This window comes from Salvelinus alpinus, chromosome 8, assembly GCF_045679555.1.
Source record: "Salvelinus alpinus chromosome 8, SLU_Salpinus.1, whole genome shotgun sequence".
In the NCBI taxonomy this organism is placed as follows: Eukaryota; Metazoa; Chordata; class Actinopteri; order Salmoniformes; family Salmonidae; genus Salvelinus; species Salvelinus alpinus.
In genome coordinates, this window is record NC_092093.1 from 11,679,446 (window position 1) to 11,692,367 (window position 12,922).

General features: G+C 48.9%; 1 protein-coding gene across 4 annotated transcripts in view; it reads right to left on the reverse strand.

Annotated features, from left to right (window-relative positions):
* LOC139582548 (coiled-coil domain-containing protein 85C-B-like) overlaps window positions 1-12,922 on the reverse strand; it is a 147,335-nt gene that overhangs the window by 22,667 nt on the left and 111,746 nt on the right. The window lies entirely within an intron of this gene.

Sequence of the window (12,922 nt, forward strand, 5' to 3'; positions counted from 1 at the left end):
CATCACAGCCCCCAGAACCTATCAACACACTGTTCAATATCCACATCACAGCCCCCAGAACCTACCAACACACTGTTCAATATCCACATCACATCACAGCCCCCAGAACCTACCAACACATTGTTCAATATCCACATCACATCCCCCAGAACCTACCAACACACTGTTCAATATCCACATCACAGCCCCCAGAACCTACCAACACACTGTTCAATATCCACATCACAACCCCCAGAACCTACCAACACACTGTTCAATACCCACATCACAGCCCCCAGAACCTACCAACACACTGTTCAATATCCACATCACATCACAGCCCCCAGAACCTACCAACACATTGTTCAATATCCACATCACATCCCCCAGAACCTACCAACACACTGTTCAATATCCACATCACAGCCCCAGAACCTACCAACACACTGTTCAATATCCACATCACATCCCCCAGAACCTACCAACACACTGTTCAATACCCACATCACATCCCCCAGAACCTACCAACACATTGTTCAATATCCACATCACATCCCCCAGAACCTACCAACACACTGTTCAATACCCACATCACAGCCCCCAGAACCTACCAACACACTGTTCAATACCCACATCACATCACAGCCTCCAGAACCTACCAACACACTGTTCAATACCCACATCACAGCCCCCAGAACCTACCAACACACTGTTCAATACCCACATCACAGCCCCCAGAACCTACCAACACACTGTTCAATATCCACATCACAGCCCCAGAACCTACCAACACACTGTTCAATATCCACATCACAGCCTCCAGAACCTACCAACACACTGTTCAATACCCACATCACATCCCCCAGAACCTACCAACACACTGTTCAATACCCACATCACATCACAGCCTCCAGAACCTACCAACACACTGTTCAATACCCACATCACAGCCCCCAGAACCTACCAACACACTGTTCAATACCCACATCACAGCCACCAGACCCTGCAATCACACTGTTCATTACCCACATCACAGCCCCAGAACCTACCAACACACTGTTCAATACCCACATCACATCCCCCAGAACCTACCAACACACTGTTCAATACCCACATCACAGCCCCCAGAACCTACCAACACACTGTTCAATATCCACATCACATCACAGCCCCCAGAACCTACCAACACACTGTTCAATACCCACATCACAGCCCCCAGAACCTACCAACACACTGTTCAATATCCACATCACAGCCCCCAGAACCTACCAACACACTGTTCAATACCCACATCACAGCCCCCAGAACCTACCAACACACTGTTCAATATTGTCACGCCCTGGCCTTAGTATTCTTTGTTTTCTTTATTATTTTAGTTAGGTCAGGGTGTGACATGGGTAATTTATGTGGGTTTTGTAGTGTCCAGGGTGATTGTAAGGTTTAGGGGGTTTATTTAGAGTAGTTGGGTTTATGTTTAGTATAGTTGTCTAGCTGTGTCTATGTTGTGAGTAGTTGTCTAGGAAAGTCTATGGTTGCCTGAATGGGTTCCCAATTAGAGACAGCTGGTTTCTGTTGTCTCTGATTGGGAGCCATATTTAAGGTAGCCATGGGCTTTAGTTTGTTGTGGGGAATTGTCTATGTCTAAACGTTAGTAGCTTGTGTGTGCACTTTCGTTTTGTAGCTTCACGGTCGTTTGTTGTTTTGTTAGTTTGTAAGTGTTTTGGTTTCGTTTTTTCCTTCTTCATAATAAAAAGAAGATGTCTTATTTTTCACATGCTGCGTTTTGGTCCGTCTCTCCTCCATACGATCGTGACAAATATCCACATCACAGCCCCCAGAACCTACCAACACACTGTTCAATATCCACATCACAGCCCCCAGAACCTACCAACACACTGTTCAATATCCACATCACAGCCACCAGAACCTATCAACACACTGTTCAATACCCACATCACATCACAGCCCCCAGAACCTATCAACACACTGTTCAATATCCACATCACAGCCCCCAGAACCTACCAACACACTGTTCAATATCCACATCACATCACAGCCCCCAGAACCTACCAACACATTGTTCAATATCCACATCACATCCCCCAGAACCTACCAACACACTGTTCAATATCCACATCACAGCCCCCAGAACCTACCAACACACTGTTCAATATCCACATCACAACCCCCAGAACCTACCAACACACTGTTCAATACCCACATCACAGCCCCCAGAACCTACCAACACACTGTTCAATATCCACATCACATCACAGCCCCCAGAACCTACCAACACATTGTTCAATATCCACATCACATCCCCCAGAACCTACCAACACACTGTTCAATATCCACATCACAGCCCCAGAACCTACCAACACACTGTTCAATATCCACATCACATCCCCCAGAACCTACCAACACACTGTTCAATACCCACATCACATCCCCCAGAACCTACCAACACATTGTTCAATATCCACATCACATCCCCCAGAACCTACCAACACACTGTTCAATACCCACATCACAGCCCCCAGAACCTACCAACACACTGTTCAATACCCACATCACATCACAGCCCCCAGAACCTATCAACACACTGTTCAATATCCACATCACATCACAGCCCCAGAACCTACCAACACACTGTTCAATATCCACATCACAACCCCCAGAACCTACCAACACACTGTTCAATACCCACATCACATCCCCCAGAACCTACCAACACACTGTTCAATACCCACATCACAGCCCCCAGAACCTACCAACACACTGTTCAATATCCACATCACAGCCCCCAGAACCTACCAACACACTGTTCAATACCCACATCACATCCCCCAGAACCTACCAACACACTGTTCAATATCCACATCACAGCCCCCAGAACCTATCAACACACTGTTCAATATCCACATCACAGCCCCAGAACCTACCAACACACTGTTCAATATCCACATCACATCACAGCCCCCAGAACCTACCAACACACTGTTCAATATCCACATCACATCACAGCCCCCAGAACCTACCAACACATTGTTCAATATCCACATCACATCACAGCCCCCAGAACCTACCAACACACTGTTCAATATCCACATCACATCACAGCCCCCAGAACCTACCAACACACTGTTCAATATCCACATCACATCACAGCCCCCAGAACCTACCAACACACTGTTCAATATCCACATCACAGCCCCCAGAACCTACCAACACACTGTTCAATATCCACATCATAGCCCCCAGAACCTACCAACACACTGTTCAATACCCACATCACATCCCCCAGAACCTACCAACACACTGTTCAATACCCACATCACAGCCCCAGAACCTACCAACACACTGTTCAATATCCACATCACAACCCCCAGAACCTATCAACACACTGTTCAATATCCACATCACAGCCCCAGAACCTACCAACACACTGTTCAATACCCACATCACATCCCCCAGAACCTACCAACACACTGTTCAATATCCACATCACAGCCCCCAGAACCTACCAACACACTGTTCAATATCCACATCACAACCCCCAGAACCTATCAACACACTGTTCAATATCCACATCACAGCCCCAGAACCTACCAACACACTGTTCAATACCCACATCACATCCCCCAGAACCTACCAACACACTGTTCAATACCCACATCACATCCCCCAGAACCTACCAACACACTGTTCAATATCCACATCACAGCCCCCAGAACCTACCAACACACTGTTCAATATCCACATCACAGCCCCCAGAACCTATCAACACACTGTTCAATATCCACATCACAGCCCCAGAACCTACCAACACACTGTTCAATACCCACATCACATCCCCCAGAACCTACCAACACACTGTTCAATACCCACATCACAGCCCCAGAACCTACCAACACACTGTTCAATACCCACATCACATCCCCCAGAACCTACCAACACACTGTTCAATACCCACATCACAGCCCCAGAACCTACCAACACACTGTTCAATATCCACATCACATCACAGCCCCCAGAACCTATCAACACACTGTTCAATATCCACATCACATCACAGCCCCAGAACCTACCAACACACTGTTCAATATCCACATCACATCACAGCCCCCAGAACCTATCAACACACTGTTCAATATCCACATCACAGCCCCCAGAACCTACCAACACACTGTTCAATATCCACATCACATCACAGCCCCCAGAACCTACCAACACACTGTTCAATACCCACATCACATCACAGCCCCCAGAACCTACCAACACACTGTTCAATACCCACATCACAGCCCCCAGAACCTATCAAACACACTGTTCAATATCCACATCACAGCCCCCAGAACCTATCAACACACTGTTCAATACCCACATCACAGCCCCCAGAACCTATCAACACACTGTTCAAAATCCACATCACATCCCCCAGAACCTATCAACACACTGTTCAAAATCCACATCACATCCCCCAGAACCTACCAACACACTGTTCAATATCCACATCACATCCCCCAGAACCTACCAACACACTGTTCAATATCCACATCACAGCCCCCAGAACCTACCAACACACTGTTCAATACCCACATCACAGCCCCCAGAACCTACCAACACACTGTTCAATACCCACATCACATCCCCCAGAACCTACCAACACACTGTTCAATATCCACATCACATCCCCCAGAACCTACCAACACACTGTTCAATATCCACATCACAGCCCCCAGAACCTACCAACACACTGTTCAATACCCACATCACAGCCCCAGAACCTACCAACACACTGTTCAATATCCACATCACATCCCCCAGAACCTACCAACACACTGTTCAATACCCACATCACAGCCCCCAGAACCTACCAACACACTGTTCAATACCCACATCACAGCCTCAGAACCTACCAACACACTGTTCAATATCCACATCACAGCCCCCAGAACCTACCAACACACTGTTCAATATCCACATCACAGCCCCCAGAACCTACCAACACACTGTTCAATACCCACATCACAGCCCCCAGAACCTACCAACACACTGTTCAATATCCACATCACATCACAGCCCCCAGAACCTATCAACACACTGTTCAATATCCACATCACAGCCCCCAGAACCTATCAACACACTGTTCAATATCCACATCACATCACAGCCCCAGAACCTACCAACACACTGTTCAATATCCACATCACATCACAGCCCCCAGAACCTACCAACACACTGTTCAATATCCACATCACAACCCCCAGAACCTATCAACACACTGTTCAATATCCACATCACAGCCCCCAGAACCTACCAACACACTGTTCAATACCCACATCACAGCCCCCAGAACCTACCAACACACTGTTCAATACCCACATCACAGCCCCAGAACCTACCAACACACTGTTCAATACCCACATCACAGCCCCAGAACCTACCAACACACTGTTCAATACCCACATCACATCCCCCAGAACCTACCAACACACTGTTCAATACTTACACCACCAGAACCTACCAACACACTGTTCAATATCCACATCACATCCCCCAGAACCTACCAACACACTGTTCAATATCCACATCACAGCCCCCAGAACCTACCAACACACTGTTCAATATCCACATCACATCCCCCAGAACCTACCAACACACTGTTCAATACCCACATCACAGCCCCCAGAACCTACCAACACACTGTTCAATACCCACATCACAGCCCCAGAACCTACCAACACACTGTTCAATATCCACATCACAGCCCCCAGAACCTACCAACACACTGTTCAATATCCACATCACAGCCCCAGAACCTACCAACACACTGTTCAATATCCACATCACATCACAGCCCCCAGAACCTACCAACACACTGTTCAATACCCACATCACAGCCCCAGAACCTACCAACACACTGTTCAATATCCACATCACATCACAGCCCCCAGAACCTACCAACACACTGTTCAATACCCACATCACAGCCCCCAGAACCTACCAACACACTGTTCAATACCCACATCACATCCCCCAGAACCTACCAACACACTGTTCAATACCCACATCACAGCCCCCAGAACCTACCAACACACTGTTCAATATCCACATCACATCCCCCAGAACCTACCAACACACTGTTCAATACCCACATCACAGCCCCAGAACCTACCAACACACTGTTCAATATGCACATCACAGCCCCCAGAACCTACCAACACACTGTTCAATATCCACATCACATCACAGCCCCCAGAACCTACCAACACACTGTTCAATATCCACATCACAGCCCCAGAACCTATCAACACACTGTTCAATATCCACATCACATCACAGCCCCCAGAACCTACCAACACACTGTTCAATATCCACATCACAGCCCCCAGAACCTACCAACACACTGTTCAATATCCACATCACAGCCCCCAGAACCTACCAACACACTGTTCAATATCCACATCACAGCCCCCAGAACCTACCAACACACTGTTCAATATCCACATCACAGCCCCAGAACCTACCAACACACTGTTCAATACCCACATCACAGCCCCCAGAACCTATCAACACACTGTTGTGCACAGGGATAGGTCAAAAATGTCTCATATGGAAATATTCTGAAATGCTGTCCTCTATGTAGAGTCCTCTACGTATTCTCTCATATTCATAAAGATCACAGGTCCCTGGAGGTTCTAACTAGCCATCCGCCCATCTGTCTGTCTGTAGGGAGAATCGCCAATGTTTCGTATGACATTTCCAGAGTCACGCACGTCCAGCACGTTGTGTGTGTGGTCACGTGATGGCTGGAAGAACCTTGTAAACCTAGCTATAAATAACACAGTGAGCGGTGTGTGTGTTTGTGTGTGTGTCACATCTGGCGCTCCTGGGTGTCAGGGGACTGAATGCAGAACACAGCCTTCTCCCACAATGACACGCACTCCAGAGATACAATTAGCACTCCATCACTGCACCTCTGGCTCATGCTGCTTCACATTCCCCCATCCCATCACTCCTCTAGCATCCCCCATCACTCCTCTAGTATTCCCCATCACATCACTCCTCTAGCATTCCCTTTTACCAGCACTCCTCTAGGATTCCCCCAACACATCACACCTCCAGCATTCCCTTACACCAACACACCTCTAGCATTCCCCATCACATCACTCCACTAGCATTTTCCCATCCCATCACTCCTCTAGCATTCCCCATCCCATCAGTCCACTAGCATTTTCCCATCCCATCAGTCCACTAGCATTCCCCATCCCATCAGTCCTCTAGCATTCCCCATCCCATCAGTCCACTAGCATTCCCCATCCCATCAGTCCTCTAGCATTCCCCATCCCATCAGTCCACTAGCATTTTCCCATCCCATCACTCCTCTAGCATTCCCCATCAGCATTCCCCATCCCATCACTCTTCTAGCATTCTCCCATCCCATTTCTCCTCTAGCACTCCCCCATCCCATCACTCCTCTAGCATTGCCACATCACTCCTCTAGCATTCCCCCATCACATCACACCTCTAGCATTCCCCATCCCATCAGTCCTCTAGGATTTTCCCATCCCATCACTCCTCTAGCATTCCCCATCAGCATTCCCCATCCCATCAGTCCTCTAGGATTCTCCCATCCCATTTCTCCTCTAGCACTCCCCCATCCCATCACTCCTCTAGCATTGCCCCATCACTCCTCTAGCATGCCCCCATCCATCACTCCTCTAGCACTCCCCCATCCCATCACTCCTCTAGCATTGCCCCATCACTCCTCTAGCATGCCCCCATCCATCACTCCTCTAGCATTCCCCCATCCAATCACTCCTCTAGCATGCCCCCATCCATCACTCCTCTAGCACTCCCCCATCCCATCACTCCTCTAGCATTGCCCCATCACTACTCTAGCATGCCCCCATCCATCACTCCTCTAGCACTCCCCCATCCCATCACTCCTCTAGCATTGCCCCATCACTCCTCTAGCATGCCCCCATCCATCACTCCTCTAGCATTCCCCCATCCCATCACTTCTCTAGCATTCCCCATCCCATCACTCTTCTAGCATTCCACCATCACTCCTCTAGCATTCCCCCATCACTCCTCTAGCATTCCCCATCCCATCACTCTTCTAGCATTCCCCCATCACTCCTCTAGCATATCCCATCACTCCTCTAGCATGCCCCCATCCATCACTTCTCTAGCATTCTCCCATCCCATCACTCCTCTAGCATTCCCCATCCCATCACTCCTCTAGAATTCTCCCATCCCATCACTCCTCTAGCATTCCCCCATCACTCCTCTAGCATTCCCCATCCCATCACTATTCTAGCATTCCCCCATCACTCCTCTAGCATTCCCCATCCCATCACTCCTCTAGCATGCCCCCATCCATCACTTCTCTAGCATTCCCCCATCCCATCACTCCTCTAGCATTCCCCCATCCCATCACTCCTCTAGAATTCTCCCATCCCATCACTCCTCCAGCATTCCCCATCCCATCACTCCTCTAGAATTCTCCCATCCCATCACTCCTCCAGCATTCCCCATCCCACCACTCCTCTAGGATTCCCCATCCCATCACTCCTCTAGCACTCCCCCATCCCATCACTCCTCTAGGATTCCCCATCCCATCACTCCTCTAGCACTCCCCCATCACATCACTCCTCTAGCACTCCCCCATCCCATCACTCCTCTAGCATTCTCCCATCACTCCTCTAGCATTCCCTTATACCAACATTCCTCCAGCATTCCCCATCCCATCACTCCTCTAGCATTCCCCCATCACATCACTCCTCAAGCATTTCCCATCCCATCACTCCTCTATCCTCCTCTAGCATTCCCCATCCCATCACTCCCCTAGCATTCTCCCATCCCATCAGTCCTCTAGCATTCCCCATCCCATCACTCCTCTAGCATTCCCCATCCCATCACTCCTCTAGCATTCCCCCATCCATCACTCCTCTAAAATTCCCCATCCCATCACTCCTCTAGCATTCCCCCATCCATCACTCCTCTAAAATTCCCCATCACATCACTCCCCATCACATCACTCCTCTAGCATTCCCGTATACCAACACTCCTCTAGCATTCCCCCATCCCATCACTCCTCTAGCATTCCCCATCAGCATTCCCCATCCCATCACTCTTCTAGCATTCTCCCATCCCATTTCTCCTCTAGCACTCCCCCATCCCATCACTCCTCTAGCATTGCCACATCACTCCTCTAGCATTCCCCCATCACATCACACCTCTAGCATTCCCCATCCCATCAGTCCTCTAGGATTTTCCCATCCCATCACTCCTCTAGCATTCCCCATCAGCATTCCCCATCCCATCAGTCCTCTAGGATTCTCCCATCCCATTTCTCCTCTAGCACTCCCCATCACTCCTCTAGCATGCCCCCATCCATCACTCCTCTAGCACTCCCCCATCCCATCACTCCTCTAGCATTGCCCCATCACTCCTCTAGCATTGCCCCATCACTCCTCTAGCATGCCCCCATCCATCACTCCTCTAGCATTCCCCCATCCAATCACTCCTCTAGCATTCCCCCATCCCATCACTTCTCTAGCATTCCCCATCCCATCACTCTTCTAGCATTCCACCATCACTCCTCTAGCATTCCCCCATCACTCCTCTAGCATTCCCCATCCCATCACTCTTCTAGCATTCCCCCATCACTCCTCTAGCATTCCCCATCCCATCACTCCTCTAGCATGCCCCCATCCATCACTTCTCTAGCATTCTCCCATCCCATCACTCCTCTAGCATTCCCCATCCCATCACTCCTCTAGAATTCTCCCATCCCATCACTCCTCTAGAATTCTCCCATCCCATCACTCCTCTAGCATTCCCCATCCCATCACTCCTCTAGCATTCCCCATCCCATCACTCTTCTAGCATTCCCCATCCCATCACTCCTCTAGCATTCCCCATCCCATCACTCCTCTAGCATGCCCCCATCCATCACTTCTCTAGCATTCCCCCATCCCATCACTCCTCTAGCATTCCCCCATCCCATCACTCCTCTAGAATTCTCCCATCCCATCACTCCTCCAGCATTCCCCATCCCACCACTCCTCTAGGATTCCCCATCCCATCACTCCTCTAGCACTCCCCCATCCCATCACTCCTCTAGGATTCCCCATCCCATCACTCCTCTAGCACTCCCCCATCACATCACTCCTCTAGCACTCCCCCATCCCATCACTCCTCTAGCATTCTCCCATCACTCCTCTAGCATTCCCTTATACCAACATTCCTCCAGCATTCCCCATCCCATCACTCCTCTAGCATTCCCCCATCCCATCACTCCTCTAGCATTCCCCATCCCATCACTCCCCTAGCATTCTCCCATCCCATCAGTCCTCTAGCATTCCCCATCCCATCACTCCTCTAGCATTCCCCCATCCATCACTCCTCTAAAATTCCCCATCCCATCACTCCTCTAGCATTCCATCCCATCACTCCTCTAGCATTCCCCCATCCATCACTCCTCTAAAATTCCCCATCACATCACTCCTCTAGCATTCCCGTATACCAACACTCCTCTAGCATTCCCCCATCCCATCACTCCTCTAGGATTCCCCATCCCATCCCTCCTCTGGCATTCCCCCATCCCATCACTCCCCTAGCATTCTCCCATCCCATCAGTCCTCTAGCATTCCCCATCCCATCCCTCCTCTGGCATTCCCCCATCCATCACTCCTCTAGCATTCCCCCATCACATCACTCCTCTGGCATTCCCCCATCCCATCACTCCTCTAGCATTCCCCCATCCCATCCCTCCTCTAGCATTGCCCCATCCCTCCTCTAGCATTCCCCCATCCCATAACTCCTCTAGCATTCCCCCATCCCATAACTCCTCTAGCATTCCCCCATCACATCCCTCCTCTAGCATTCCCCCATCCCATCACTCCTCTAGCATTCTCCCATCCCGTCACTCCTCTAGCATTCTCCCATCCCGTCACTCCTCTAGCATTCTCCCATCCCATCACTCCTCTAGCATTCCCCATCACATCACTCCTCCAGCATTCCCCCGTCACTCCTATAACATTCCCCCATCACTCCTCCAGTATTCCCCCATCAGTCTTTAACCATTCCTCCTGGCTCTTCTTCCATCCTCCCCTTTACTCCTCCAGCATTTCACCCTCAGTCTTTAAAATTTGTTACGGCTAGACGTTCTGCTAGCGGAACCCCTCGACAACATCCGGTGAAATGGCAGAGCGCCAAATTCAAATTAAATTACTATAAATATTAAACTTTCATGAAATCACACATGCAATACACCAAATTAAAGCTACTTTTGTTGTTAATCCAGCCAACGTGTCAGATTTCAAAAAGGCTTTACGACGAAAGCAAACCATGCAATTATCTGAGGATAGCACCCCACCAAGTGGAAGTGGAAGTTGGGAAGTTTGTTTTATTATCTAAAGCATAATACCAAGGAGTTTAAGCCGAGGAAAGACGTGGGATTCCTGGTTGAGGCTGAAAGCAGCGACTGAGGCTCTGTTTTCATTGGGAGCCAAGGGAGAGATAAAAATAAATGAGGCGGAGGGGTGTGATGTCATGTTAAAATGTGAGAGGTGCTAAGAGGAATGGTTAAAGACTGACGAGGGAATACTGGAGGAGTAAAGGGGAGGATGGAGGAAGAGCAAGGAGTAATGGTTACCACGACACACTAGGACAGTCCTCTCCTCTTCTCCTGTTCACTCTTACCAGACTATTTAACTACTCAGGCCGACTCAGTCAGAGTAACACTACACACCGGTCTGTCTAAAGACTGTTGAACTACTCGGGCCGACTCAGCCAGAGTAACACTACACCGGTCTGTCTAAAGACTGTTGAACTACTCAGGCCGACTCAGTCAGAGTAACACTACACCGGTCTGTCTAAAGACTGTTGAACTACTCAGGCCGACTCAGCCAGAGTAACACTACATACCGGTCTGTCTAAAGACTGTTGAACTACTCAGGCCGACTCAGTCGAGTACACTACACCGGTCTGTCTAGACTGTTGAACTACTCAGGCCGACTCAGCCAGAGTACCACTTCACCGGTCTGTCTAAAGACTGTTGAACTACTCAGGCCGACTCAGTCAGAGTAACACTACACCGGTCTGTCTAAAGACTGTTGAACTACTCAGGCCGACTCAGCCAGAGTAACACTACACCTTTCTGTCTAAAGACTGTTGAACTACTCAGGCCGACTCAGCCAGAGTAACACTACACCGGTCTGTCTAAAGACTATTTAACTACTCAGGCCGACTCAGCCAGAGTAACACTACACCGGTCTGTCTAAAGACTGTTGAACTACTCAGGCCGACTCAGCCAGAGTAACACTACACCGGTCTGTGTAAAGTGGACCATGTGCAGTAGGACAGTGAACAAGGGGACTGTTATAATAACACACTTCAATACTCAAGTAGACAGAAGTCACTTCAAAAATGATTTAAGTACTTTTGAAGTAGTTTTCAAGTCAGTGTTGTTTTTGTACATGTGTATGTTAAATAAGGGGTATGCAGACTTCTTTCTATTGTGTCTAGGTCTTTCCACTGTTGTGTCTAGCCCACAGCATAATCCTTTTTAACAAAGTTTAAAGTGTAAACCGCACAAACCAGCCAGTTAGGAGGGTCAACATTCCATTCTAACGCTGTTATTGTTTCCTTCACAATCAACTACGTTTCACTGCTTCACCTTCACAGAACAGGGACGTTAGGAAATATCTCCGCAGAACAGGGAAGGAGGACATATCTCCACAGAACAGGGAAGGAGGAAATATCTCTACAGAACAGGGAAGGAGGAAATATCTCCACAGAACAGGGAAGGAGGAAATATCTCCACAGAACAGGGAAGGAGGAAATATCTCCACAGAACAGGGAAGGAGGACATATCTCCACAGAACAGGGAAGGAGGACATATCTCCACAGAACAGGGAAGGAGGAAATA